General features: G+C 31.7%; 1 long non-coding RNA gene across 1 annotated transcript in view; it reads left to right on the top strand.

Moving 5' to 3' along the window:
- Positions 1–232: 232 nt before the first annotated feature.
- Positions 233–15,076, top strand: part of LOC145933197 (uncharacterized) — a 39,664-nt gene continuing 24,820 nt past the window's right edge. The window contains exons 1-3 of the long non-coding RNA XR_014424827.1: positions 233–396; positions 469–539; positions 1,150–1,195. This is a non-coding gene — a long non-coding RNA (uncharacterized LOC145933197). The remainder of the gene's footprint in view (positions 397–468; positions 540–1,149; positions 1,196–15,076) is intronic.

Below are 15,076 nucleotides of genomic sequence, written 5' to 3'. Positions count from 1 at the left end.
TTCACTTCTCACCCTTCACGTTGGCAGCTGTTTATCGTGACGTAATAGCGTTAGGTTGGATTGTCGAGGCGCGCGCCAACTCATTTCCGTTCTCTCTTTATTGCGTGAAGTGAGTTAAGGTTGAGTCGGGTTATTTAACTCGCGCGCTTTTATACCTCGCGGATGAAGATCAGGGCGGACGAGTATTATTGAGATCGTATCGTAGTTTTCGCAAGTAATGTTCGGTCGCGATGTTAATAAAGAGCCGGTGTCGCGTGAACAGTGTCGAGTGCGATAAGTATACCGAGTGATCGTCGTCAATAACGCGTACGCGATCGCGATTATAACCGTGTTTTCGGGAGTGTTGCGCGAGTATACCAGTGCCACGAAAGAGCGGACAATATTACTTTCCGATATGTAAGTATTGTCATTACAGCTAGTCTGCAGTTCACGTTACATGTGTATATTAAAGATTTTCTCTATCGGCAGGAACATAACCAAGACGAGAGAGGAGGAGCAGGCCTGAGGGGGGCATCGGGCGACAGCGGGGCAACTGTAAGGTGAGCACAATATGTAACATATTTTGCATAAAATTCTTAATAATCCGTTTATCTCCGCGATAGTGTGATTATTTTTCCATCACTACATGTAATACATATTCCAAATTTTATTTTATTGTGTGAAATATTTGAAATATTTAATAAAATAATTACAGTTATTTAGATATATATTATATATATAATATTTCTTATTTAAATGTTATAACATATTGAAATGTTTAATGAAATAATAACAATTATTTAGATATATAAATATATTTAATATTTCTGATTTAAATCTTATAATAATAATATATTTGATTATTTAATAAAATAATTGCAATAATTTATATATATTATATTTTTAAATTTTATAATTATTTAGATGATTAGAATTTTTATTATATTTATCATATTTTATATAAAAGTTTACATTTGAAAATTTCTTCTTTCATGAACTGTAATTTTTTAAGTTCAATATTTGCTTAAAAAACAAATAAATTTAATCGCATTGTAATTATATTCTTTGAAATAGATAAATAAATCAAATAGATAAATTTCAAGAAATAATTTTAATTTTCTTGAACACTGGCTTGTATACATATAATGTGGATATATTTATATTTTACAGATTAATGAGGTGTGATACTCTCCGCTGCAGCGTAATCAGCGTACCAGTGAGTCTTCATAATTTCATAATTAATATATGACAATCAATTTAGAGAAAAACGTTGAAAAAACAGAATTAAATATTATTATTTTTTTTAAATTAATTACTTTTTCGAATAAAAATAACAAATACATGTCAAGCATAAATGTAGGTATTTAAAATTCTCATTTGAAACAAATAAGTTGCCAAAATTTGGGGCGACAAATGCTTCAACTATTTCGAAATATTCTTGTAAATGTAAATTGAAATTAATTCGCGTATATATTGATAAATTTTCGACGGTTCTTCTGGCGTTCTTGTGTTAGAAATACACAAGTACCATGGCATTTAAAAAAATGCTGTACTATACAGAGAAAAATATAAAGCGCAAATTTAGCCATTATAATTATCGAAAATACAGAGTCGATAGGGCAATAAGTTCCATGCTGTGTAAAGCGGCTATTTTACTTCATTATCTCAAGATCGATTCTCTCTCTCTCTCTCTTTCGCTTTGTGACGAAAAGTCTTTCATTCGCCTCACGACGTTAGAATGCTTGTACCAGCTTTGTTACCGTAAGATTAACGAGATCTCGCGCGCAAGGAAGGTCTGTTTGTCTACTACACACGAGGCTGATAGCGGTGTAACGAGATGTGTTCACCACGCTGTGCACGTAAGATTGAGCTTTCACAAGATGGCAAGATGGGAGAATGGCGAGTCGCGTGGCAACTGCGGAGGTGGATTGTCAGTCCAGTCTGTAAATCGTAGAAATCGCGGTAGTTTAGGCTCTGATTGTTTGCAGATACATAACATATAAGTATATATACTTTGATATAGATATATTTTCAGTGTTATGAAAATCAATTCCGGTTTTGCAATTCAATATTTAAAACGTCAAAGCGGATAAAATACATTTGGAATATAATTAGATATAAAGGAAAATGAAAGTTGAATAATAATTTAAATAAAATTGAATTATATTTTAGCGTAAATTGCTAATTATTTTAGAAAAAGATACAAAAACAAATGATAATATTTAATTAATAGTCAGATATAACTTGAAGCATACATAACTATATTACATAGAGTATTCAGTACGGAAATGTCCGAAATGTCGCTGCTTATTATACAGTTCTGTGTGCGCTAAACTTGCCACTTTAGAATACCACTATGTAGATACTGTCTCTCCCAACTGTGACATCTGTTCTCTACCCTACTTTACGTTAATGGAGAGTATTTCGCACTACTGACCAGTGCAAGTATTATGCCAGGGTAACGTCAATATTTCAAATCAATAAAGCTTGAAACTTTTATTTAACGCCAATATTGCGATATTGCGAATTTGCTGTGCAAAAATAGTTAATATAAAGTATATTGATATTGTGTGTACTTTGTAATATTTCACTAAAAAAATATGTTGTAAAAACAAATGTAGTCGTGTGGCTTAAATTCATCAACGTTTCATATATTTTTAGATAAAAATTTTATCAAATAATAACCGATTTTCTTAGTAATAAATTATCTTTCATTTAATTTTTTTCTGATTTAATACTCAAACATATTTAAATTCTTTTGATATAGTACCTAATCATATAGTTGTTTAACAACTTTATGTCTTTCAAAAATTAAAGTAATAAACGAATTCTCTCTTTTTCTTTCTCCACAATATTCTGTTTATTTATATTCTACTTTAAATAATTTTAAAGATTAATATAAAAAAATAGGACACACGACTTTAAATATAAAATCAACAAAAATTATTACATAAAATAAATGCTTTTATAAAAAAGAAGTAAAGCTAACAATAAATCTATATATTGAATTAATGCTGCATATGTAAGAATTAGAATTCGCACTTAAAAATTCACATATAATTATAAACCTATTATACATATCAGTTTGCTATAAAATTGTGAAAAATCGTGATATTTAAAAATAAATATTATCAAACATTGCTTGATTTTATATAAAAGAAATCTCAGTCATATTTTCTCACAATGCCGATGCACGTGGCATCAAAGATTATTCCGAGAAAACTGCTACAAACTGCAAAACATCAACGATACACATCGCAAACTTCCTATCCTTTTATTTGAATTTCGCCACGTATGCTCCATCGGGATTATTCGCAGTTTGCATACGAAGATCTATCTCTCGATCTAAAATTCGTCGTATCTAGATACGCCTCCGGTCCAGTGATGCAGTCCCGCATATGTGCGACGCTTTGGGGGTCGGGAAAAGTGGATGAAGAAGAGAGAAAGAGAGGGAGAAAAAGAGAGAGAGAGAAAGAGAACCCGCGTGTGTGGATGCTCATGTGACACTGCTGTCGCGTATCGAGAAAAATTACCATATCATGCAAATCCGGGCATGGACCGAAACACCTCCGGTACGGAGCGATGGTCCCCGGCTACGAGCACGAGCGAAAGCTGATAGAGCTTAACGCATTTGTGCTGCCAACACGCAATTCCGGTCGGCCGAAACAACAGTGACGAACCAACAGGGGCTGACGCCGTGCAGTAGATGCCGTTCAAAAAAAAAACGGCACGCCCGATGAGACACAGGGGCACGATCGGCTTTAATAGCGGCCGTACCCTGCGTTCTGCGTCGACGATTTTTGCGTCAATATTGATATACGTCCGTTGAACGCGCAGTTTATAGCTACAAAAGCGGACTTGTGCTCGAACAGATCGCGTAAATATAGGTCGTGTGGAAGATGTACAGATTATTCTCTTTAAAATGTTCAATACTAACAAAAATTACCGAATAATATCTCTTCAAATTATTTGCATTTGATACTTTTTAATCCGAAAGAACCAATTAATAATTAAAATTTTATATACGTTATAATAATAATAATTATAATACAAATATCTATAGATATTTTTGTTTAAACTGTAAGTTATCTTTTTTATTAGAGTATTATTTATAAATTAGGAACACAAATTATTTCTTCCCGCACATAGAGAAACATACACACGCACAACCCTTTAATTCATCTTCACTTTTAACGCCAAGTGCTTCAAACAAATTATTAAAATTAAAAGATTATAAGGAAATAATTTTAATTGTGTCGTTTTATACGTGCAAGATTTAATTTTTTATATTTTACTACACGGAGAGAATTTTCTCTTAAAATTTATCCTGAAAATCATGGTAATCGTGGGACAATATGGTATGGAAAGAATTTTATGAGAATTTCTCTGATTAATATTTACCATAATAAAAATAATAATATCTATCACAATAAAATATAAAACATGTTTGATTAATTTTACTAAACTGCATGGTAAAATTATTCAAACATGTTTTATATTTTAACATGTAGCTATTATTATGTTTATTGTGGTAAATATTAATCAGAGAAATTCTCATAAAATTCTTTCCATATTGTCCCACGATTACCATGATTTTCAGGGTAAATTCTAAGAGAAAATTCTCTCTCTGTATTAATTACAGTACAAAACACTTTTTATGCATTACTTATACCAAATCTTTTTTCTATTTGTATAGTAATTCTTTCAAAGATTTAAATATTAATTTGATTATGTCATATCGATTCGAGAACTGCTTCAGAACGAAAAATGCTCAAATGTATATTTTTAGAATCTGTAGATACGGGAAATACAAGGTACGACAAGGAATAAGAATTTACCCGATAAATGCGTGTCGATTTATATAACGTGTATCCTGCAACGTAAACAGTATCCGTACGTGGCCTCGTGTGTGCCATTCTGCGACACGTACATTGATAGCATTTTCCTCAATGCCATTATTGCTAGATCTTTGGTTCATTCTCCAAGGAGCTTGTCCATTATTGAAAAAACAATAGCCCGCGGTCGCGTCGCAGGAAAGACGGGAGAGGGTCACATCGCGAAAGAACGAGCCCAATTTCTCGTGCTTGAAGTACCCTTCGGTGATTGTTTCATTCCTCGATCGCTCGTCGCTCGTATATCCTCGGTAAACGTAACATGTACATACGTACATACATCGATCCAACTTCCAAGATAAATGTCATCTCAACTAAATAATTACAAACATACAATTACTACGATGAGACGGATCAATATACAATATCTAATAATGAAATGATACAAGATAAGATAAATGAAAAATAAAAGAAATTATGGATTTGCCGATAAAAAATTGAGATAACAAATAACATAAAACAGTTAATAATTATTAGACAGTAGCGCTTTACGATAAATCTTATGTTAAATAAAAAAAGATGTAGAAAAATTATTAATTACTCGCTTATGAAAAATAAATTAAATTTGCATCTGTATCATGTATCAAGAACACGGAGAGAATTTTCTCTTAGAATTTACTCTGAAAATCATGGTAATCGTGGGACAATATGGTATGAAAAGAATTTTATGAGAATTTTTCTGATCAATATTTATCACAATAAAAATAATAATATCTTTCACAATAAAATATAAAACATGTTTGATTAATTTTACTAAACTGCATAGTATATATTTTAACGTGTAGATATTATTATTTTTATTGCGATAAATATTAATCAGAGAAATTCTCATAAAATTCTTTCCATACCATATTGTCCCACGATTACCATGATTTTCATGGTAAATTCTAAGAGAAAATTCTCTCTGTGAAATAAATTATTAATTAGAATCGAAGAAAAAGAAAACTAACAAATATTTATCATTACTTGATTAATTGTAACTGTTTAATAATAAATAATATTCACATTTTAAAAACATCAATTTCATTAAATATATAAACAGACGTCATAGCAAAAATGCAATTCATATAACATTAACTAATTATCGAGTCAATTGCACAATTATGTGTGTATTCGTATCCACTTCCTCTGTAAATGATCATGACAGTTAATACTATTATCGATCTCTCGAGAACTAGATTCATAATCGGCTGTTATCAACGTTAGTATTGGTTTTTGGGAAAATCGAATCAATTTGTCTAGAAACGCGCGCGTTTGCAACAACATGTTTTTCACGAAAATAAAATCCATTTTAAATCGATGAAAGTCGTTGAACGGTCGCGATCGAGTACTTGTCATTCGGAAGGAGGAGATCAAGTAACGATGTGCATTCCACCTCGTTGACAGAAATTACACCGGTCAGTACACGTCGGTTTAATTACAGCGAACGGAGTGCGGTAATTGGGGGAGGGGTGGGAGATTGCGAGGCAGAGTCGTAATCGGATTACACTTTGAGAGCACCGTAATCCGAAGTCTCTCTCTCTCTCTCTCTCGAACAATTAAATTTCGTGGTATTGGCTATATCTCTGGCGATTCTCCAGGACATACGAGCCACTTCCTTTACACGGCCATTTGACTTTTATGACGCAGCACTTGGAAGGCAGAATTGTAGGGCTGAATTCAACGAGGTAGGATAAGCAAACCAATATTTCGCGCGATTCTGTGTTACGGAGAGTCCCGGGGTTACAAAGCACTGACCTAGCAATCCCTCGTTTCTTCCTGCATCTGAGTATTCAGATTACCGAAAGAATATTCTTGAAAATAAAAGATACAGATAAAATTGAGAGAAAACAAGAGAAGAGAGAGAAGTAAGATATTATTAAAGAGACTGAGATCTGATGATAACCGTAAATACAATTATATATTTTGATGATCGAATTTACCAAAAAAGGTTTAAAAATTCTTGCAGTTTTCAGCTTTCAATTCGACTGTATAAAAATTGCTGACATTTTCTTTTAAAATAGCACATTTTAAATTCTTTCATATCTTAATTTATACAGTTGCATAGAAAAAAGATATATTTAATATTATATAATCTTATATTATGAGTTATAAATGTATATCTCGCTCAAGTAGGTATAAAAATATAAATAAAATCTTATTTAGAAATATGTTGACCCCTTAGAGAGAGAACTCGCTCGAGAACGAAATATATCGTTGAATATGAAACAAACACAACAAAATGCGAAATAAAATCTAACAAAAGCATCTTTCGAGAGAGGAATTTTATTGCGCCTATTGAAAGAGAAAAAGAGTTGGATGTCACTCAGCTGCGATACGCAGTAAAGCGTTACTGTCAAAAGAACCAGCACGAAGCTGACATGTCCGGCATACATTTTCTAGAATCAAACCAGGAACAGCAATCCCCGCTATCGGAAGATCGAAGATCGGAAGATCGTTTCGAAGAGAAAAACCTCGGGTGTTATGTGCATAGGTACGAATATCTGGTATGTGACTCGCGAATTACCAACGGTCGAATAAATTCTCAGCGATATTTTCTATCCTATATTGGGAGCTCTCATCGCGAGTGCAAAGGTGAACTCTGAACAGAATTCTCGCAATGGCGCAAAAGTCGCATGAATCCAACGCAAACGCTTATATACAGTTAGCGAGCTGCATACAATTGCACACGGATTTACATAAGAACAGAAGCTTAAAGCATGAACGATTCCCAGTTTTGATCCACGAGATGCTATAACATGTTTGTTATGTTTCATGTATGTCACTTGTAATATACAGAAAAAAAATAATACAAAGATACTTTAAAATATTTTTATAATATTTTATTAACAGTAATTAACATTACTCTTATTTAAATATTTATATTTGAATAATGATAATTCATATCATTTTAAAGCTTAACTACACTGAGAGAATTTTCTCTTAGAATTTACCCTGAAAATCATGGTAATCGTGGGACAATATGGTATGGGAAGAATTTTATAAGAATTTCTTTGATTAATATTTGTCACAATAAAAATAATATCTATCACAATAAAATATAAAACAGGTTTGATTAATTTTACTAAACTACATAGTAAAATTAATTAAACATATTTTATATTTTATTGTGATATTATTTTTATTGTGATAAATATTAATCAAAGAAATTCTCATAAAATTCTTTTCATACCATATTGTTCCACGATTATTATGATTTTCAGGGTAAATTCTAAGAAAAAATTCTCTCTGTGCAGTATTGCCATGTAAAACCAATAATATAAGCATAACATCTTTCTTGATTTATCTTAAACTTTTAAAATAGTATTTCTATAATTTTTATATCTTGTACTCTATTTTGTGCCTTTTTTTTTCATTTTCTATATTTTATTTTTCCTCCTTAACTTTATGGATTGAGCGAGAGAGAGAAAAAAAAAGAAAGAGAGGGACAAAAACAAATAATTAATTGATCGTGCTTGCTTCTACTTTTATCTTACTTTTTTTCTTGATGAGCCAATAAGCAATTTATGCAATATACCTTTTGGAAAATAAACAAACTCGCACTGCGATTGCAAGATAACGGCCAAGTAATAATCTTATAACCAGTAGTCGTACAAGTCCTTCCGCGCGATTCCCGTTACATTAGGAACATTTTCGATCGACAGGTCGCGGGTTCAAAAGCTAGTTCTGTAGCCCGATTCATGCAGATTGCTCGAATTCAATATCGGGATTAAATCCGGCTCGGCTATCTCCGGAAGTATCCACAGGCGAGAACTTGGTTGTGAGATCGTGGTTAAGTTTCCTTTGCTCGCAAATCCGCACGATCTTATCCGAGTTGTAGCTACGCACACTTCTAACCACTTCCATAATGGGTGTTAAATCCGATTTGCGACATCTAGTAGTGTATAAACTGATAATAATTAATGGAATAATATCGCAGCCGCGCGCTCAGGGGTCGACGTCCGCGCGAATCCTAATTTACACGGTTCTTCCATCTCACGCGCGATACAGGATTGCGGCGCTTTGATATTCCGAAACTACAACTCATGCAAATCCGTTACTCCTAACTCTGATTGCGATTTTAATTGTCATTTCCTGCCGCGCGCAAACACGTGTTCCATTCCGATCGATCTCGCGCACGATTTGATATATCTGAATGAGAACTAATTTATCTCACTTCTTTTCAAGAAAATTTTCAGAATATTTTATTATCTTTTATATTTATTTTTTTTTTATTTTACATAAAAATATAATATTTTATATTTGAGCATTTTTATTCTCATATTATTTATTTATACCACATTTCATATATTTTTATTTAAACGCATTTTGACACATTTGATACTCTGATTAAGAAAGAAGCATAAATATAGTTTACATAAAGATATTTACCGATTGGAAACGTTTGAAATAACTATGACGGAACTATTCCATTCGGTGGAGGAAGGATGTACTGTTGACGCTGGTTCAATGATCTCGAAAGGCAACGTCATAATGGTAAAATGCAATGCTTTCCTACGTATATATCTAATGCCGCTCGACCCACTTTGCTTCGCATAACAGGCGATGCAAATTTTTGTCGCGCCGCGCAATCGCGAATGCTATTGCCTCGCGGTCTACTTCCGAAGCAAATATCGCGACATTCTTTACGGACGGAAACTTCACAAACAAGATATGAACGCCGATTGTAGATATACCCCAAGATCATGACTCTCCATTGCGACTTTTGTATTACAATTACATTAATTGCAATTTCATTAATAAAATTTAATGAAGGAGGAAATAAGAAAAATTAATTTAGAAAAAGAGAGAGAGAGAGAGAGAGAGAGAGAAAAAGAAAAAAACAAATGCATGTAATTCAAATGTACTATACATAAAATAAAAGACACATAAATCATATAAAATTATTATATAACATAAGCATAATCTTTAAAAAATTTTAATAGAATAAATACTGAATTCAGATAATCATTTTTTTATAGTTGAACAGATATGGAAAAAACAGTGTTATTGTATCATTTTTCTTCCTTCACGACACAATAGATAATACAGATCAGAAATAGGCAATCGTCCTCGAATAGAAATATCGTAGCTATGTGAACCTAGCACCCGACTTTTTAAAAATTAATTTTTTAAAACGGAAATTGATAGCATTTCGTTTGTAGTTGTTTGTAGTAACAATAATTTCATTTGTAGTTTTATCAATTAATAAATAACAAAAATTTTCAAAATGACTCGCACCCGACATTGAGATATCGCAAATCCGCTTGCGCAGTCTTCTTTAGAATCGTTTGTAGTTGTTTGTAGTGATTTTCCTTTCGTTTGTAGTTGAGCGGTTCAAAAATTATAAACAATTGTTTATTCGTCCAAGAGCTAACTTTGTCAATTTTTAAGATTTTTTAAATCCGCTTGCGCAGTCTTCTTTAGAATCGTTTGTAGTTGTTTGTAGTGATTTTCCTTTCGTTTGTAGTTGAGCGGTTCAAAAGTTATAAACAATTGTTTATTCGTCCAAGAGCTAACTTTGTCAATTTTTAAGATTTTTCAAATTTGCTTGCGCAGTCTTCTTTAGAATCGTTTGTAGTTGTTTGTAGTGATTTTTCTTTCGTTTGTAGTTGAGCGGTTCAAAAGTTATAAACAATTGTTTATAACTACAAACGAAAGGAAAAACACTACAAACAATTACAAACGATTCTAAAGAAGATTGCGCAAGCGGATTTGCGATATCTCAATGTCGGGTGCGAGTCATTTAAAAAATTTTTTTTATTTATTAATTGATAAAACTACAAATGAAATTATTGTTACTACAAACAACTACAAACGAAATACTATCATTTTCCGTTTTAAAAAATTAATTTTTAAAAAGTCGGGTGCTAGGTTAACATAGCTCACACGACGTATAAAACTCTTACCGTTTGACGTTTGAAATCGGGGAAAAAAAAACAGAAAGTTTTAAATCATAACATCATGTATATACACATATGAGCGTTTCGACAAAATTATTTAACAAATATCGCTCGAATGAGTCATATTATAGTCGCATATAATATGCAATATAATGTACATATGCAATAATAATGAGAAAGTGATTTTCTCCGAGTCTGTCGATTAATCAGGGATAGAAAGTAGCACTAGTCAGCCTATTTCAGTGATTATCCGTCCGATACAAGCGACAATAGTACGAGTAAAGCGTCCGAACTTTTTTCATCCCTGCACGCTTTTATTCCTCGTTCGAATAATTTCGACAAATATTGCGATAATAGCATTAATAATGTTATTATTTCTTACAACAATTTTTTTTAAATTTTATTTACAAATATTTAAATAATAAACTCTATTAATAAAGTAATAAAATATTATTCGCACACGACGTATAAAACTCTTACAATTTGATGTTTGAAATCGGGGGAAAAAACAGAAAGTTTTATATTATATAACATCATGTATATACGAGCGTTTCGACAAAATTATTTAACAAATCTCGCTCGAATGAGTCATATTATATTTGCATATAATATGCAATATAATGTACATATGCAATAATAATGAGAAAGTGATTTTTTCTGAGTCTGGCGATTAATCAGGGATAGAAAGTAGCACTGGTCAGCCGATTTCAGTGATTATCCGATATAAGCGACAATAGTAACGCGTCCGAACTCTTTTCATCCCTGCACGCTTTTATTCCTCGTTCGAATAATTTCGACAAATATTGCGATAATAGCATTAATAATGTTATTATTTCTTACAACAATTTTTTTTAAATTTTATTTATAAATATTTAAATAATAAACTCTATTGATAAAGTAATAAAATATTATTCGCACACGACGTATAAAACTCTTACAATTTGATGTTTGAAATCGGGGGAAAAAAGCAGAAAGTTTTATATTATATAACATCATGTATATACGAGCGTTTCGACAAAATTATTTAACAAATCTCGCTCGAATGAGTCATATTATATTTGCATATAATATGCAATATAATGTACATATGCAATAATAATGAGAAAGTGATTTTTTCTGAGTCTGGCGATTAATCAGGGATAGAAAGTAGCACTGGTCAGCCGATTTCAGTGATTATCCGTCCGATATAAGCGACAATAGTAAAGCGTCCGAACTCTTTTCATCCCTGCACGCTTTTATTCCTCGTTCGAATAATTTCGACAAATATTGCGATAATAGCATTAATAATGTTATTATTTCTTACAACAATTTTTTTTAAATTTAATTACAAATATTTAAATAATAAACTCTATTGATAAAGTAATAAAACATTATTCGCACATGACGTATAAAACTCTTACAATTTGATGTTTGAAATCGGAGGAAAAAACAGAAAGTTTTATATTATATAACATCATGTATATACGAGCGTTTCGACAAAATTATTTAACAAATCTCGCTCGAATGAGTCATATTATATTTGCATATAATATGCAATATAATGTACATATGCAATAATAATGAGAAAGTGATTTTCTCCGAGTCTGGCGATTAATTGGGGATAGAAAGTAGCACTAGTCAGCCTATTTCAGTGATTATCCGTCCGATACAAGCGACAATAGTAAAGCGTCCGAACTCTTTTCATCCCTGCATGCTTTTATTCCTCGTTCGAATAATTTGGACGAATATCGCGATAATAGCATTAATAATGTTATCATTTCTTACAACAATTTTTTTTACAAATATTTAAATAATAAATTCTGACATTGAGATATCGCAAATCCGCTTGCGCAGTCTTCTTTAGAATCGTTTGTAGTTGTTTGTAGTGATTTTCCTTTCGTTTGTAGTTGAGCGGTTCAAAAGTTATAAACAATTGTTTATTCGTCCAAGAGCTAACTTTGTCAATTTTTAAGATTTTTCAAATTTGCTTGCGCAGTCTTCTTTAGAATCGTTTGTAGTTGTTTGTAGTGATTTTTCTTTCGTTTGTAGTTGAGCGGTGCAAAAGTTATAAACAATTGTTTATAACTACAAACGAAAGGAAAAACACTACAAACAATTACAAACGATTCTAAAGAAGATTGCGCAAGCGGATTTGCGATATCTCAATGTCGGGTGCGAGTCATTTAAAAAATTTTTTTTATTTATTAATTGATAAAACTACAAACGAAATTATTGTTACTACAAACAACTACAAACGAAATACTATCGTTTTCCGTTTTAAAAAGTTAATTTTTAAAAAGTCGGGTGCTAGGTTAACATAGCTCACACGACGTATAAAACTCTTACCGTTTGATGTTTGAAATCGGGGAAAAAAAAACAGAAAGTTTTATATCATAACATCATGTATATACACATATGAGCGTTTCGACAAAATTATTTAACAAATATCGCTCGAATGAGTCATATTATAGTCGCATATAATATGCAATATAATGTACATATGCAATAATAATGAGAAAGTGATTTTCTCCGAGTCTGTCGATTAATCAGGGATAGAAACTGTAGCACTGGTCAGCCGATTTCAGTGATTATCCGTCCGATATAAGCGACAATAGTAACGCGTCCGAACTCTTTTCATCCCTGCACGCTTTTATTCCTCGTTCGAATAATTTCGACAAATATTGCGATAATAGCATTAATAATGTTATTATTTCTTACAACAATTTTTTTTTAATTTCATTTATAAATATTTAAATAATAAACTCTATTGATAAAGTAATAAAATATTATTCGCACACGACGTATAAAACTCTTACAATTTGATGTTTGAAATCGGGGGAAAAAACAGAAAGTTTTATATTATATAACATCATGTATATACGAGCGTTTCGACAAAATTATTTAACAAATCTCGCTCGAATGAGTCATATTATATTTGCATATAATATGCAATATAATGTACATATGTAATAATAATGAGAAAGTGATTTTTTCTGAGTCTGGCGATTAATCAGGGATAGAAAGTAGCACTGGTCAGCCGATTTCAGTGATTATCCGTCCGATATAAGTGACAATAGTAACGCGTCCGAACTCTTTTCATCCCTGCACGCTTTTATTCCTCGTTCGAATAATTTCGACAAATATTGCGATAATAGCATTAATAATGTTATTATTTCTTACAACAATGTTTTTTAAATTTCATTTACAAATATTTAAATAATAAACTCTATTGATAAAGTAATAAAACATTATTCGCACATGACGTATAAAACTCTTACAATTTGATGTTTGAAATCGGAGGAAAAAACAGAAAGTTTTATATTATATAACATCATGTATATACGAGCGTTTCGACAAAATTATTTAACAAATCTCGCTCGAATGAGTCATATTATATTTGCATATAATATGCAATATAATGTACATATGCAATAATAATGAGAAAGTGATTTTCTCCGAGTCTGGCGATTAATCAGGGATAGAAAGTAGCACTAGTCAGCCTATTTCAGTGATTATCCGTCCGATACAAGCGACAATAGTAAAGCGTCCGAACTCTTTTCATCCCTGCACGCTTTTATTCCTCGTTCGAATAATTTGGACGAATATCGCGATAATAGCATTAATAATGTTATCATTTCTTACAACAATTTTTTTTACAAATATTTAAATAATAAATTCTGACATTGAGATATCGCAAATCCGCTTGCGCAGTCTTCTTTAGAATCGTTTGTAGTTGTTTGTAGTGATTTTCCTTTCGTTTGTAGTTGAGCGGTTCAAAAGTTATAAACAATTGTTTATTCGTCCAAGAGCGAACTTTGTCAATTTTTAAGATTTTTCAAATCCGCTTGCGCAGTCTTTTTTAGAATCGTTTGTAGTTGTTTGTAGTGATTTTGCTTTCGTTTGTAGTTGAGCGGTTCAAAAGTTATAAACAATTGTTTATTTGTCCAAGAGGTAAATTTGTTAATTTTAAAGATATCGCAAATCCGCTTGCGCAGTCATCTTCTTTAGAATCGTTTGTAGTTGTTTGTAGTGATTTTCCTTTCGTTTGTAGTTTAGCGGTTCAAAAGTTAAAAACAATTGTTTATAACTTTTGAACCGCTCAACTACAAACGAATGGAAAATCACTATAAACAACTACAAACGATTCTAAAGAAGACTGCGCAAGCGGATTTGAAAAATCTTAAAAATTGACAAAGTTAGCTCTTGGACGAATAAACAATTGTTTATAACTTTTGAACCACTCAACTACAAACGAAAGGAAAATCACTACAAACAACTACAAACGATTCTAAAGAAGACTGCGCAAGCGGATTTGCGATATTTCAATGTCGGGTGCGAGTCATT

This window comes from Prenolepis imparis, unplaced genomic scaffold (genome assembly GCF_030444845.1).
Source record: "Prenolepis imparis isolate NDT839.2.m4 unplaced genomic scaffold, iyPreImpa1.0 SCAF_2, whole genome shotgun sequence".
NCBI lineage: Eukaryota > Metazoa > Arthropoda > Insecta > Hymenoptera > Formicidae > Prenolepis > Prenolepis imparis.
This window is presented reverse-complemented; position numbering and strand designations above follow the sequence as displayed.